The 14,512-nt window shown below is 38.7% G+C and overlaps 1 long non-coding RNA gene across 1 annotated transcript; it reads right to left on the bottom strand.

Annotated features, from left to right (window-relative positions):
- Window positions 1-621: 621 nt before the first annotated feature.
- Window positions 622-10,179, bottom strand: LOC124510168 (uncharacterized). Its single transcript, XR_006961632.1, has 2 exons — window positions 10,140-10,179; window positions 622-849 (listed from the first exon to the last, which is right to left on the bottom strand). It is a non-coding gene; the product is annotated as an uncharacterized LOC124510168 (long non-coding RNA).
- Window positions 10,180-14,512: the final 4,333 nt, after the last annotated feature.

Genomic DNA, 14,512 nt, shown 5'->3' with positions numbered 1-14,512 from the left:
CTCACACTCTCTAAACAAACACACAAACACACAAACTTTTAAAAATAAAATAAACTACCCAGGCAATACAGCTTTAGAGCCTCTGCCCTTACCCATTATTCTCTGTCACCTCCCTGTAAGACAATGTGAGAAAAGTTCTCGCAGAATTGAGTCTAAAGATGGCATAACAAAGTCTAAGCCTGTCAGATGCAAAAGGAGTCGGGCCATAGCACTCAGCACCGATTTTCCACTGTGCACAACACAACATCGTTTGCCTGATTAATGATTCAAATTTTGCTTGAATTTACTTTTTATAGATTTAATATTTTGGTTTTATGTTGTATAAAAGCCACAGTGAAGTATAAGGAATTTACATGTCATTTATATTGCATGTATAATTTTTATGATGAAAAATCATCAAAATCAATGGCTCTCAAATAGTGAACATTTTACCTCATCTTGAGGCAAGCTGGGCTTGCCTTTGTTGTTGACAAAGAAAGGAGATGTGAGGAACCAACACCTGAGTATATCATTAATAATTAGAGGATAAACAAATGCACTAAAAATAAACAAATGAATCATTAGTTAAGCCCATTGAGAAAATTTTTTTTTAAAAACCCTGAATCTCTACTAAATAAGAGATGTTTTACCAGACGATACTAGTTTCTTGAATTAAATGTGCGTGCCATGTTCCTGGTCCAATCACAAAAAGCCAGATTTTCACAACAAAATGCTTCCTCTTTGTCTCTGGGGCAGATTTATAAAATATTCCAAATGTGCTGTTGGAGGCAAAAGCGGTAGGAATCCAGGTACGTCAGGATGATTACGGTTGTCTGGCTGGAGCCTTCTGAGACGTCCTTGTGCAATTCTCTGTGTAAAAAGTAAAACGTATTTGGAGTTTTCTGTGACAGTGGCTTTGCATTGCACAAGTCGTGAACTGCTTTTGATCACTTAACCATTTCCCCTTCCATGGACTGCCCACGTTTCCTCCACAGCACATCACGCTCCAGGAGAGGCGTCTCGTCTGTAACGTGAGTCTCATTGGCCAAACGCTGCAGAATCACACTTGCCACTGAGTCTGCTTCTAACAGACTCACAGTGGCTCTGTCCTGAAAATTAATTTGTCTGAAATCCTGAAACTACAATTCTCTAAAAATACATTCAGCTTTAGGTAAAGTGTATTTTCCCAAACTGGTGTCTGCAGACCACCTGCCTGCCCTGGCTCTGGACCGTCTCTCGGCCTGTGTTGGATTCTGCTGGCCCCAAATTCCACAGGACCCGTGAAGCCCAACCCCACCTTGCCCACTGTTTGGAATCTTCTCTCATCTCTTATGGAGTCCCTGTCAATTCTCCACAAAACTCTCCCCCACCTTTCTTTTCGCCCCTCAATCAAATCAGCTCCCTCTCTTCTCACCACACCCTGACAACCCCCATCCACTGCCCTCTATCCTCCTTCAAAACACTCTGGCTGTACATGTACTTTGTCAACCTTTAAGTCTCAGAGAAATAGTCACCAGCTCCCATGAAATCCTTTCCTGACTCCACTGGGCAGTTAATTGTTTTTCCCTCAATGCTATGGTTTAGATTTCTTTTTCTTTCATTTTCTTCATTTATTTCTTCATCTATTTCTCCTTCCACTCCTCTTTCTTCTTCCCCTCTTCCTTCTTCTCCTCCTCCTCCTCCCCCTCCTCTTCCTCCTCTGGCCTCCTCTTTATTCTTCTCCTTCTCCTCTTCCTCTTTCTTCTTCTTACTTGACACAAGGTATTACTATTGCCTCTTATAAAAGTTTAAAGTCCTGGGTTCCAATTCTGCCTCCTCCACTAACCATGTGACATTATTCCTGTCATCTAATCCAACAGTGCTTTCTCATCTGCAATATGTTAATAAAAATAATAAAATATAACAATAGTTTTGAAAACACAACACAGAGTGCTTATGCTTACTATGTGCCAGACACCCTTTTAAATGTGAACATATATTAATTTTTTAATAATGCAAAAAAGTGGTAAAATAATTTCTAGCAAATTATGTAGCCATTTAAAAATGAGGTAAAATATTAAACTATATCCATTATATAATATTAAGTGGAAAATCAAATTGCAGAACAAAATATGTAACATGATCATCTACATTAAAACTATGCATTAGATATACAAATAATAGCTCTCATTCTTCCCCTCTCTCTATACACACACACGCACAATTTGAAGTTTTACAAATCATGTGTTTATATATCTACATAGTTTAAAATTTTCAATGAGCATTTAAAAATAAAATAAGTAGGAGAAAATGACTATATAAAAATAAATTGGGGGGGTGGTGCCTGGGTGGCTCAGTCCATTAAGTGTCTTACTCTTGATTTCAGCTCAGGTCACAATCTCTCAGTCATGGGATTGAGCCCCATGCTGGGCTTCATGCTGGGGATGGAGCCTGCTTAGGATTCTCTCTCTCTTCCTCTCCTGCTGCCCCTCCCCCACTCATTTTTTTTTTTTTTACTCTCTCAATCAACAAATAAATAATGATTTTGACAAGCATAGCAGAACCGGCAATTTAAATAAATTATATTCATGAAAGTAAAACCTTGGCTAGATATTTTCCTTATTCCAATCACAATTGAAAAAAAAGATTTTTTTTTTTAAATTTTTTTTTTTCAACGTTTATTTATTTTTGGGACAGAGAGAGACAGAGCATGAACGGGGGAGGGGCAGAGAGAGAGGGAGACACAGAATCAGAAGCAGGCTCCAGGCTCTGAGCCATCAGCCCAGAGCCCGACGCGGGGCTCGAACTCACGGACCGCGAGATCGTGACCTGGCTGAAGTCGGACGCTTAACCGACTGCGCCACCCAGGCGCCCCGAAAAAAAAGATTTTTGATATACACTTTTTAAGAACCGCCAACTAAACCAACATTGTGTTTTTCTAAATACCCCCAATGAGAGCATAGATTTCTAATTCGGGAATTTTTTTTTCTTTAACTAGACAGTGGCATTTGTCATCGTGGCTGATGAATAAAATTGCTAATGAGCCTGGGTAATGCCAATATTAGCCAAAACCATCACAGACTTTTCTCTCATTCAAAGCACTATAATTTTTAAAGGATGTTTTATGGGTAACCGTTCATTCCTTTTATAGGATATAGAGACCTCAAAATGTTTCCAAAGTTTATTTCAAAATAATAAGCTTAATTATGTTTTATGGGAAGAAATCTGCATACTTACCAAAATTTCACTGCTCAGGTTCAGTTATTCTAGTTAGCTGCCAATTGGAATAAATTTCTAAAACTTTTCAATAATTTCATCAGTCCTAGAAGTTACTAGATAAATGCCTTATCACTGTAGATTTTTCTTCTACCTTCTTTTAACAGTACATCTGTCATTTCATCTCTGCAAGTAACTTTTTTTTTTTTTTATTTTTTTTTTTTATTTTTTATTTTTTTTTTTAAATTTTTTTTTTTTCAACGTTTTATTTTTATTTTTGGGACAGAGAGAGACAGAGCATGAACGGGGGAGGGGCAGAGAGAGAGGGAGACACAGAATCGGAAACAGGCTCCAGGCTCTGAGCCATCAGCCCAGAGCCCGACGCGGGGCTCGAACTCACGGACCGCGAGATCGTGACCTGGCTGAAGTCGGACGCTTAACCGACTGCGCCACCCAGGCGCCCCTCTGCAAGTAACTTTTGAATATAAAGTGTTTTGCATATTTATAATGTATTCTTGCATTGGAATGAAAATAACCTTTTATTATTTTTGCCTATAATTACCATCACAATGAATAGCAGATCTTAAGAGTGCTGTTACTTCAAGTTGAAACCCAAGGCAGCAACACTCGCCACTTCCTTCCCCACCTCCAACATGTATCTGCATCTCTTTCATTCAATACGAGGAAACTTCCTCTAGTCTGAGTTTAATCTCTCAACCCTCTCTCAGAAACTTGTTCCACCATTTAGATCTGTTGATCATTAATATCAGCCCCTCTTTTCACCCAGCTTTTGCCCCTCAGTGTTTAAATAAGTCAAGTTTCTTCCACAGAATGTTGAAAGATAGAGACAGAGAGACAGAGACAGACACAGAGAGAGATAGAAGACCTCGATCCCTACATCTTCTTCTAGTTTCTGACCAATCATTTGCTTCCTACTTTAAAACAATCATAGTCTCAGGGTGCCTGGGTGACTCTGTCAGTTAAGCCTCTGACCAGCTTAGGTCATAATCTCCAAGTTCCTGAGTTCAAGCCCCATGTCAGGCTCTGTGCTGACAGCTCAGAGCCTGGGGCCTGCTTCAGATTCTGTGTCTCCCTCTCTCTGCTCCTCCCCCACTTGCACTCTGTCTCTCTCTTCTCTCAAAAATAAACATTAAAAAATTAAAAACATAAAATAAAGCAATCTTAGTGTCTTAAATTACCCACTTTCACATTCTTTTCAAGCCAGAGCACTTAGGGCTTGGCCCCAATCACTCCAATGAAAGTTTCAGTGATAGTCACAAATGAATCCATTTACTAACCCAAGGGATGATTTTCAGGCATCTTACCTGAATTTCTTGGCAGCATATATTTTGCCACTTTTCCCCACTCTTTGCTTGGAGCTTTTACTTTGCCTTTTGTGAAACCACACTCTTCCTGTTCTCCTTTTATCTGCAATTCCTTTTTGTGTATTTTGGAAACTCACCATTTAAACTTGATTCTCCACAGAATTTCATCCTGGGTTCCTCTCTCTTCTCGATCTATACACTTATCCTGATCATCTCTTCCTTGGTCAAGTCCTCAGTTAATATCTCTACCTTTTGGCATCCTAACCTTTGACTCTAAACAGGTCTTTGTCCCCTGAATGCCAGTTTTAACTCATCATGAGACTCCACAAACTCTCTTATCCTCTATGCTCTCCCCTTTTGGCAAATGGCACTACTAGTTGCTAAAATAAAAAACATGGAGTCCTTCTAGAATTTTTCTCTCTACCTCATTTCCCATACCCATTGATCTTTAAGCCCTGCCAATTTTATTCATTAAGTGGTTCCTAACTATTACTTTAGGGATTTTTCCCTTCTTATTTAGATTCCTATCATAATCTCATTGGATCTGCCTTTAGTTTTATCTCTTCCAACATACCTTCCCCAACTCCATCATAACATAAAAAATTTGTTTAATGTTTATTTATTTTTGATAGACAGAGTGTGAACAGGGTAAGGATAGAGAGAGAGGGAGACACAGAATCTGAAGCAGGCTCCAGGCTCTGAGCTGTCAGCACAGAGCCCAACACAGGGCTTGAACCCACAAACTGTGAGATCATGACCTCAAGTTGGAGGCTTAACTGACTGAGCCACCCAGGCACACCATAAAAAACTTTCTAATACACAAATCAATAACTCCCCATCAACTCCTAGATAAAACCCAAACCTAAGGCTATACAAAATCTGGCCCCTGCCTACCTTCCCAATCTTATCTTCTCTCTAAATGCCACAGGCATCCTAAGATCTGGTCATACTCAACAACTTGTAATTTTGTGAACATATTATATTCTCTCTTTCCACACGGTCCCATTACTTTCTTTCTCCTTTCTTCTTAGCTTAATCATTTCTTCTTTGAAAACATCTCAGTATCACTTCTACCAAGATATATTTTATTAGAACTTCCTTAACTATATTACCCAGAATTAAAATAGGCAAACTTCCTGTGGGAATACATAGATCTTTGCCTACATTTGTCACATCATATCTCTTGTTTGCAAGTTCCAAAACTAAACCCAAAACAGATTTAAAAATAGGGAAGGGGGAACTAAAGAGAATGCATTAAGTTAAAGTCAGTGGAAAGCACAAGAAATAAATTTTAAAGCATATCTGAATATAGCAGCTTAACAAATGTCCTCAGGAGTCCATGTATTTTTCTCCATCTTTATTTTTCTGTGTTGGCCTTACTCTCAAGTAGGCTATCACTGCATGGTGGCAAAGAAGGTCATCAGCTGCTTTCTTAAGATTTCCATGAAAAGTCCTAGGATAGTTTCTCATTGAACTAGCTATAGCCACTTGCCTATTTTACTGAACACTCACATTGGTTAGGACAAAGATAACCTGACTGACCAGGCGTAGGTCACATACCCACTCTTGGTGGTGGGGTATGGGATAGAATCAGCGTCCTTTAAAATATGAACTAAGAGAAATTAGTCCATCAAAAAGGTGATGGGCATAGAAGGGTACATAGTCTACTATAACCCTTGTCATACTATATTATTATAGTGTGTTTATCTGCTCACTGATTTGTGAGACTTTTCAAGATATAGATTATGTTTTCAACTATGTAACCCAATTACAAAGTATACTCATATCGGTGTTCTTGTGAGAACTTCATGAAATAATGTATTTATAGCACCTATAATACTATCCAACCATAAAGAAAGAATAAAATCTTGCCATTTACAACAAAATGGATGGACTTTGAGGAGATTATGCTCAGTGAAATAAATCAGACAGAAAAAGGCAAATACCATATGATCTCACTTATATGTGGAATCTAAAAACACAAAATAAAAAACAAAAGCAGACAAAACAAGAACCAAGTCCATAGATACAAAGAATGGACTGGTGGATGCCTTAGGCAGGAGGAGGTGGGAGAAATGAATGAAGGGTGTCAAAAGGTACAAACTTCCAGATATAAAATAAATAAGTTATGGGGACATAATATGTAGCATGGTGACTGTAGTTAATAATACTGTATTTTATATATAAAAGTTGTTAACAGAATAAATCTTAAAAGTGCTCATCATAAGAAACAGTATTTTTGTAATGGTATGGTTATGATGTTAAGACACCATGGTGATCATTTTGCACAAAAACATTGAATCTTTATATTGGACACTTGAAACTAATATAGTGTTATATGTCAATTATATCTCAATAAAAAAGCATTTATCACATAGATATACAAGACAATAAATATTAGCTATCACTACTGGTATTATTGTTTCACATACAGAGTGAAACATGAAATAAGCTTTATCTGTATAGTCAATGTACAGAAAAGGCCCATATGCATGATTGTCATAAGAGAAAATGTTTTCACTTTCAAGTAACAGAAAGTCCACCTAAAAGTGAATTAAACTTAAGAGCACTTTTTATCTTACATAGCAAGGCGTCTAGAAGCCACATGGCTATCAGGAGATGGTTAAATCTGTGGCTAAAATAAGTAATCAGGGATCCAGAGTACTGCCATCTTTTGGTTTTGTCATGCTCAGAGGCTGGGCTAGTTCATTGTCATAAGAGATTAGTTAAGCTCCCAGCAACACATCCTCACATACCAGTGGCCTAGAGGTGGAAAAAGGAATATCTTTTTCCATGGATCTCTTTTTAAGAACAAAGAGTTTTCTTAGGATCCTTCCTTTCCCAAGCCAATTACTACTACATATCGTTGGTCAGAACTGGTCAGTGAGACCACTTCAATTCTCACGGACCAAGCAAGATGCTTTCAAAAGGAGGACAGTATGCTTTCTAACTTTTGGGACCCTGTCAGTATGAAGGCAGGGGTGCTGGTGAAAAATGATGTCTGTGCATTTTGCAGTTATTTCCAAAGTAATATGTGCTCATTGTTGCAATTCAATACATCTGCGTGTTTACAGTAAAATTACTATTCACCCCTTTTGGCTCCTAATTTTATCCTGTGGTATACACACAGTGAACAGTTGGTATGTTTCTTATTTGTTCATACAAAAATAGGATCATGTTGGTGAGTTGGCTCCCCAAAATTGAGACATGCTATATATATTCTAGAACATTTTCTAATAGGTGCATATTCCTTCCATAGTATACTGTGCCAGTTATCAGTTCATTGCCTTTTAGGTCCAAGACCACTCTTATTTGCCCTGTTTTATGATCCTGGATGCTATAAACATTTCTCCTTTGGGGCACCTGGGTGGCTCAGTCAGTTGAGCATCTGATTTCGGCTCAGGTCATTGTCTAGCGGTTCATGAGTTTGAGCCCCACATCAGGCTCGCTGCTATCAGCCTGTCAGTGCAGAGCCCACTTCAGGTCCTCTGTACCCCTCAACCCCGTCTCTGCCTCTCTCCTGCTTGTGCTCTTCAAAAAAAAAAAAAAAATATATATATATATATATATATATTTTTTTTTTTAAATAAATAAATAAACACTTTTCCTTTAACACCTGGCTCAATTTTAGGCTCTGTCAATAGAGGGTGCTGGAGAGACACCTCAAAGCCAGAGTTGGAAGAAGGAATTTTTCTTCCTGCTTCCTGAGTGCTGTTTTTGGCATGGCAGCCAGTTAATGGACCTGGAAAAGGCCTAGTAGTGCTCATATCAGCACTGGGAGCTGCATGTATCAGCATGGATGCTCCGTTAAGGTTTTCTGCCACCATGAAGTTTTGGTCTAGGGACCAGTTGTAGTTCCCTCCGCAAGTTTCTTGCCATCAGCATGCTGCATGTTCCTGTGGCAGCCTCACCCTCTCTAGAGGTCTGAATCTCAGTCATGGGCAGAGAGAGGAGAGCTCTTTTAGATTCTTCTTTCCTTCTTCCCTCTTCTTCAGCCCAAAGAATAATAAATGTTTCATGCATCTGCTACTTCTCTACTTCTTATAGTTTTCTCTCCTTCTTCTAGTAGTTAACCACCTTTAACTGGTTAACCATTTTTCTCTGTTCAAATTACTGTTGTACTTTTTCTCTTCTCACTGGATTGTGACTGGTATGGATGAATATACTATAATTTAATTTAATCATACCCAGTGTATTCAATAGTTATGGTTTTGTTTGTATGTTCTACTCTCCATTTATTATTTAATAAGTATTCATTGAGAACTTACTGTGTACCACATATTAATTTAAACACTAGGAATATTGTGGTAAGCAAGACTAATAAAGTCCTTACTTCATGGAGTTTACAGTCCAGAGCAAAGACTGAGATAATAAAAATAAATATAATGTTCAAGATAGTGATAAATGCTGTGAAGAAAAAATATGAATGTTTAAGAGATTAGAGAGTAAAAATAAATCAAGGGATAGGGAACAATTGGGGTAAGCAAGATCAAGAAGGCCTTCACTGAGGAGGTGGCATTTGAACAGAGATCCGAATGATGGGAAAGAGTTGACAACAAACATCCATTGTGGCTGGATCATGGTGTCAAAGGAGTAGAGTGATATGTGGTGAGAAGTCAGCATATGATGCAAGGATACGTAGGTAATTGAAAGTTTGGATATCATTGTGAGGGTGATGGGAAGCCATTGGAATGTCTTTTTTAAAATTTATTTAAACACTTTTTTTTTAATGAGACAGCGTGGGGGGGGCAGAGGGAGGGAGAAAGAGAGAGAGAGGAAAAGAGAGAGTGAGAAAAAGAGAGAGTGAGAGAAAGAGAGAGGGGGAGAGAGAGAATCTTAAGCAGGCTCCATGCCCAGCTTGGAGCCCAACATGGTACTCACTCTCATGACTGAGATCATGATCTGAGCTGAAATCAAGAGTCAGTTGCTTAACTGACTGAGGTAACCAGCCCCCACCCCTCCACTGGAATGTCTTAAACAGAGAAGTAAAACAACCTACTTCACATCTTCAAAAGGCCACTTTGGCTGTTGTATACAAAATAAATTCTTCAAATTACTATGTTGTATGCTTGAAATGAATATAACATCATGTATCAACTATACCTCTAAAAAACAAAAAAATAAAAAAAAAAGCATAAACTCTCTGGAGTCAAGAGTACAGACAGGTTATGCAAAGTTAGAGGCTATTACAATCATTCACACAGAGATATTGTTGACTTGGACCAAGATGTTAGCAATGGATGCTGTGAACAGTGAAAGAGAATGAATGTAAGATAGAGCCTGTAGATGTTGCAGATTGATTATATGTGGAGAATGAGAAGTGAGGAATTGGAGATAACTCCTAGGTTGGGGCCTAAGCAAATAGTTAGCTTATTTGGGCCCTCCACTAGCAATTCTCAAACTTTTTGGTTGCAGGACAATTTTCTATTTTTAAAAATTATTGGGTAATTTAAAAAATGCTTTTGTTTATGTGGGATACTTATATACATATGTGTATATGAAAAAAATTTACTTTTTACTACATTAAAATAAAAACAAATATTTAAAATATTTCTTACTAATTCATTTAAAATAGAAATAAGTCCATGACATATTGACATAAATAACATACTTCATGAAAAATACCACATTTGGGGGTACCTTGGGTGGCTCACTCAGTTAAGCGTCCAACTTTGGCTCAGGTCACGATCTCGTGATTTGTGAGTTCGAGCCCTGCATCAGGCTCTGCACTGGCGGTGTGGAGCTTGCCTGGGGTTCTCTCTCCATCTCCCTCTTTCTCTGCACCCACTCTCTAAAAATAAATAAATAAACTTTAAAAAATAATACCACATTTTTATGAAAAATATTCTCCACAAAAATGTTTGGTGAGAAGAGAGGCATTATTTTCTATTTTTCAAATCTCATTAAGGTCTGGCTTAATAAATGACAGTCATATTCTTAAATCAGCTTCTTCATTCAATTTATTGTGATATATTGTTTGGTTGTGGTACATGAAGAAAACTGTGTCTCACAGTTTCTCACAGTGTCTCACAGTGTCTCACAGTTAGATATGCAGTTAGGAAGGGGAGAGTTATTTTAATACCCTTTTCAGATAATTGCAGATACTATTCTTTCATGTTACACTAAAACTTGATAAACGGTAGCTTCTGAAAGGTGAGCTGCAATGCTCCATATCAACGAACTTTTCTTAGTGTTATATTAAAATCCATTGGTTTGCCTTGCGCTTTTTAAAAAAAAATATGTATTTATTTTTGAGAAACAGAGAGACAGAGCATGAGTGAGGGAGAAGGAGTGAGAAAGGAAGACAGAATCTGAAGCAGGCTCTGGGCTCTAAGCTGTCAGCACAGAGCCTGACACAGGGCTCTGAACTCACAAACCGTGAGATCTTGACCTGAGCGGAAGTCAAAGGCCTAAATGACTGAGCCACCCAGGCGCCCCTTGTCTTGAAGTTTTAATGAATCTTTTATCTATACATGATTTTAATCACATGTATGTCCAGGGTTCCCCAGACCACACTTTGAGAACAACTGAATCACAGAACATTATTCATTAACTTAACAAATATATATTAGGTTGTTACCCTATGTCAACACCATTCTATGAGGTAGAAATACAAAGAAATGATTGAACATGACCCCCCTTGCTTTCTTAGAACTCACAGTTTTGAGCATATTACCCTGGAGGGCTCTTGGCCCTTTAAAGATACCACCTAGGAGACAGTTCCCTTCTCAAACAAAAATATTTTGTATGCCAAAAAGTTAAAACCCCAAACCATACTAGGGAGTTCTTACTCTCTGAAGAAAAAGACAAATGGCACGTTCTCAGGTATGCAAGTAAATGTAAGGCAATAAAACATGTTTATACACATACTTCCTGTATTGCTTTATCACTTCCAGCATCATGATAAACCGCCCATATAGATTACTAACTCTGACCTCTTCACACATTACAGTCAGATGCCAACATCTTTCTTTCAAAAAATTCCAGTATCCCCTGTATCATCGCCAACCTTCTTTATTCTTCCAAGAATATTCATAATAAACTATTGCTTCATGAAGTGACCTCACACATCAACTCCTTGAACTCTGTATACATTAACAAAGCCAGAATGATGTGAGATTAGGGGAAATCCCATATACTATCTGTGGCTGAGCATTTCCTTAATCTTGCCAACTTTTTTTTTTTTTTTACCTTCATCAACACTATGATATAATTATAATGTTCAACTATCATTTAGCTTCCTGATCTGAATATGAAGATGGATAGCTTAATCAGAACAATGGAAAAGTTGGTTTCAGGCTATAGTCCTTAAAATTTAGTTATGAGGGGTACCTGGGTGGCTCAGTCAGTTAAGCCTCTGACTTCAGCTCAGGTCATGATCTAATGGTTTGTGAGTTTGAGCCCCAGGTCGAGCTGTGCTGACAGCTCAGAGCGTGAAACTTGCTTTAGATTCTTTGTCTCCTTCTCTCTCTGCCCCTCTCCCCCACTCACACTCTGTCTGTCTCTCTCTCAAAAATAAATAAACATTATTTATTTATCTCTCTCTAGAGATAATAAACATTATTTATCTCTCTCTAGAAGAGAGTCGGAATTTTCTTTGTGTTCACATTTACAAGTACTACATTTTCCACTTTACTTTTTAATTTTTATGTATTACATTTTATTTATTGTTTCAGTAATCTCTACACCCAATGTGGGGCTTGAACCCATGACACTGAGATCAAGAGTTCCACACTCTTCTGACTGAGCTCTACATTTTCTACTTTAATTAAAGCAAATGCTACATAAACATTTGTCAGGCTGGAAATAGGGAAGTCTAAATATGAGGAAATCGAGCATCATAATTTTAACTGAAAAGTTCAGAGCTAAAAACTTATCTGGCAAGAAATCACACTAAAGATGGAAATGACAATTAAAATTGCTCATCTAGTTAAAGGATAATCATTAATAAACCACTGAAAAAATAATTTCAGTCCTTCATTTTAAAATGAAAGAACAGCTCCAGCTGTTAAAGGACTAAATGTGATAGTAAATATGAAGCACCCAGGGCAGTTCCAGAACCTACTGTTATGCCCAGAATTTGTGATCCCCAAAGGCCACCAGGGAGCGGAGTCCGATGCAAAAGCAAAGAGCCTTTATTCGAGCTAGCTCGATCTCAATCCCCTACCTGCACCGACGCAGCAGTGAGATGCCGGAGAGAGAGGGAGGGTTTAAGAGCACAAAGGTTTTATAGGGATCTAGGGGCGGTTGGTGGGGTAATGGTCGTGGCCTTAGCCGATTGGGTCAGAGTCCCGTTACGCAGGTCGCCAGGCGTGGTTTGAACGGGAAGTTTGAACTGGAAGTTTGAACGGGTGAGTGGGAAGTTACTCAAGGGGAGGAGGCGTGGTCTGAGGTTTGAGTGGGAATTTCTTTCTGTGGCCATGTTGGGGACATAGTCACTCAAGAAGGAGGATACAGAACAAAATGGAGATACAGAACAAAATGGAGTCGGCCAGCCTAGGTCTGCTCTTTCACCTACTAGGACTCGACTAATGTTGATTCCTTTCCTTGCTCCCTTTCTGAACCTCTTCCAAGGATTATCCTTGGAATATACTCATCTTGACTGGCTGAACAAAACAATAAATATCAATCATGCTGTTAATGATTCCAAGTGTTTTCAAAATGTTTTTCTCTATGCATTTCACTTTATCCAGTGAATATTTACTGAGTACATACTACAAGTCATGTCCTTCCAAGTCCTGGAGATACGGCTCTGAATATAACTGACACAGCATTTGAGTCTCATGGGGAAGATAAGCATCCATCAAATAATTATGGAAATAATTAATTATAATCATCTCTATTTCATACCTTTTCTCCTTAATTCTTCTCATTGAGAAATATACCGTACACTTGGCTTATTTATCCAGCATATTGTCTGTCTTTCCCACTATAATGTCTGTTTTATTCCTTGCTGAATCCACCAAGATTAATGCTTCACATATAATAGACATTCAATGAAAATGTTGAGAGAAATGCACGAATTATAATTTTAATAATCACTCTGAAAAACTTAAGGATACTATGTGAGCCTATAACATGGGGGTTAACCTAGTGTTTTATACCAAGGATAAGAGAAAGAGGTCTCATTGTATATAAAAGAGAAATGAAGGGACTGGTCATATAAAAAAATGTAAGGAGGTAAGTGACGTCTCTGAGAAGCCATAAGAAACTTAAGTGCTAAAATTGAGGTTAGAATATAGAAGGAGAAGAATCAGACTGATGAATACAGAGAACAAACTGACGGTTACTGAAAGAGCAGACCTAGGCTGGCCGACTAGTGAGTATGTCCCTGACATGACCGCAGAAAGAGGTTCCTGCTCAAACCTCAGACCACGCCTCCTCCCCTTGAGTAACTTATGTTTTCTAAGAAAGCAGGCTACTGATTGAGGCATTCTTCCGAAGTCTAAGGTGGGAGGAAGGGGAGTATGAGAGGCGTGGAAAGTGTGAGTAGAAGAGGGAGGGCTTCTCTCAGGTAGGGGCCAGAGGCAGGAGCCCTCAATCCTGTCCAGGCTTAGAATGACGTGGGAGCATTTACCCCTCCCCAAACCAATTAATCAGAGTCTCTGGGGATGGTGTTTGGTGCTAGGATTTATATAGCACAGCAAGGCTGACAGCCAATGGTTAATAGGTGACCAGTGAGAAATGTTCTGTATACACTGAGGCCAAACATGTTAGAGATCCTCAGACACAGTGGTTCTTAAACTTCAGGTGCATCAGAATCTCCTGGAAGACTTGTTCAAACACAGATTGCTGAGCCCCACCCCCAGAGTTTCTGATTTAGTAGGTCTGTGACCACCAGGCCCAACATTTGCATTTTTAACAAGTTCCAGGTGACGCTGATAATTGCTGATCTGGGAACCACACCTTGGCAGCCATTGTTCTATCCTTCCCCAGCCAATCGGCTGAGGCCACAACCCTTCCCCAGCCAATCAGCTAAGGCCATGATCCCTATAAAACCTTTGTGCTTTTGA

This window comes from Lynx rufus, unplaced genomic scaffold (assembly GCF_022079265.1).
Source record: "Lynx rufus isolate CCGP_SWC_20201006 ecotype Redwood Valley unplaced genomic scaffold, mLynRuf1.p SCAF_15, whole genome shotgun sequence".
Taxonomy (NCBI): Eukaryota; Metazoa; Chordata; class Mammalia; order Carnivora; family Felidae; genus Lynx; species Lynx rufus.
This window is presented reverse-complemented; position numbering and strand designations above follow the sequence as displayed.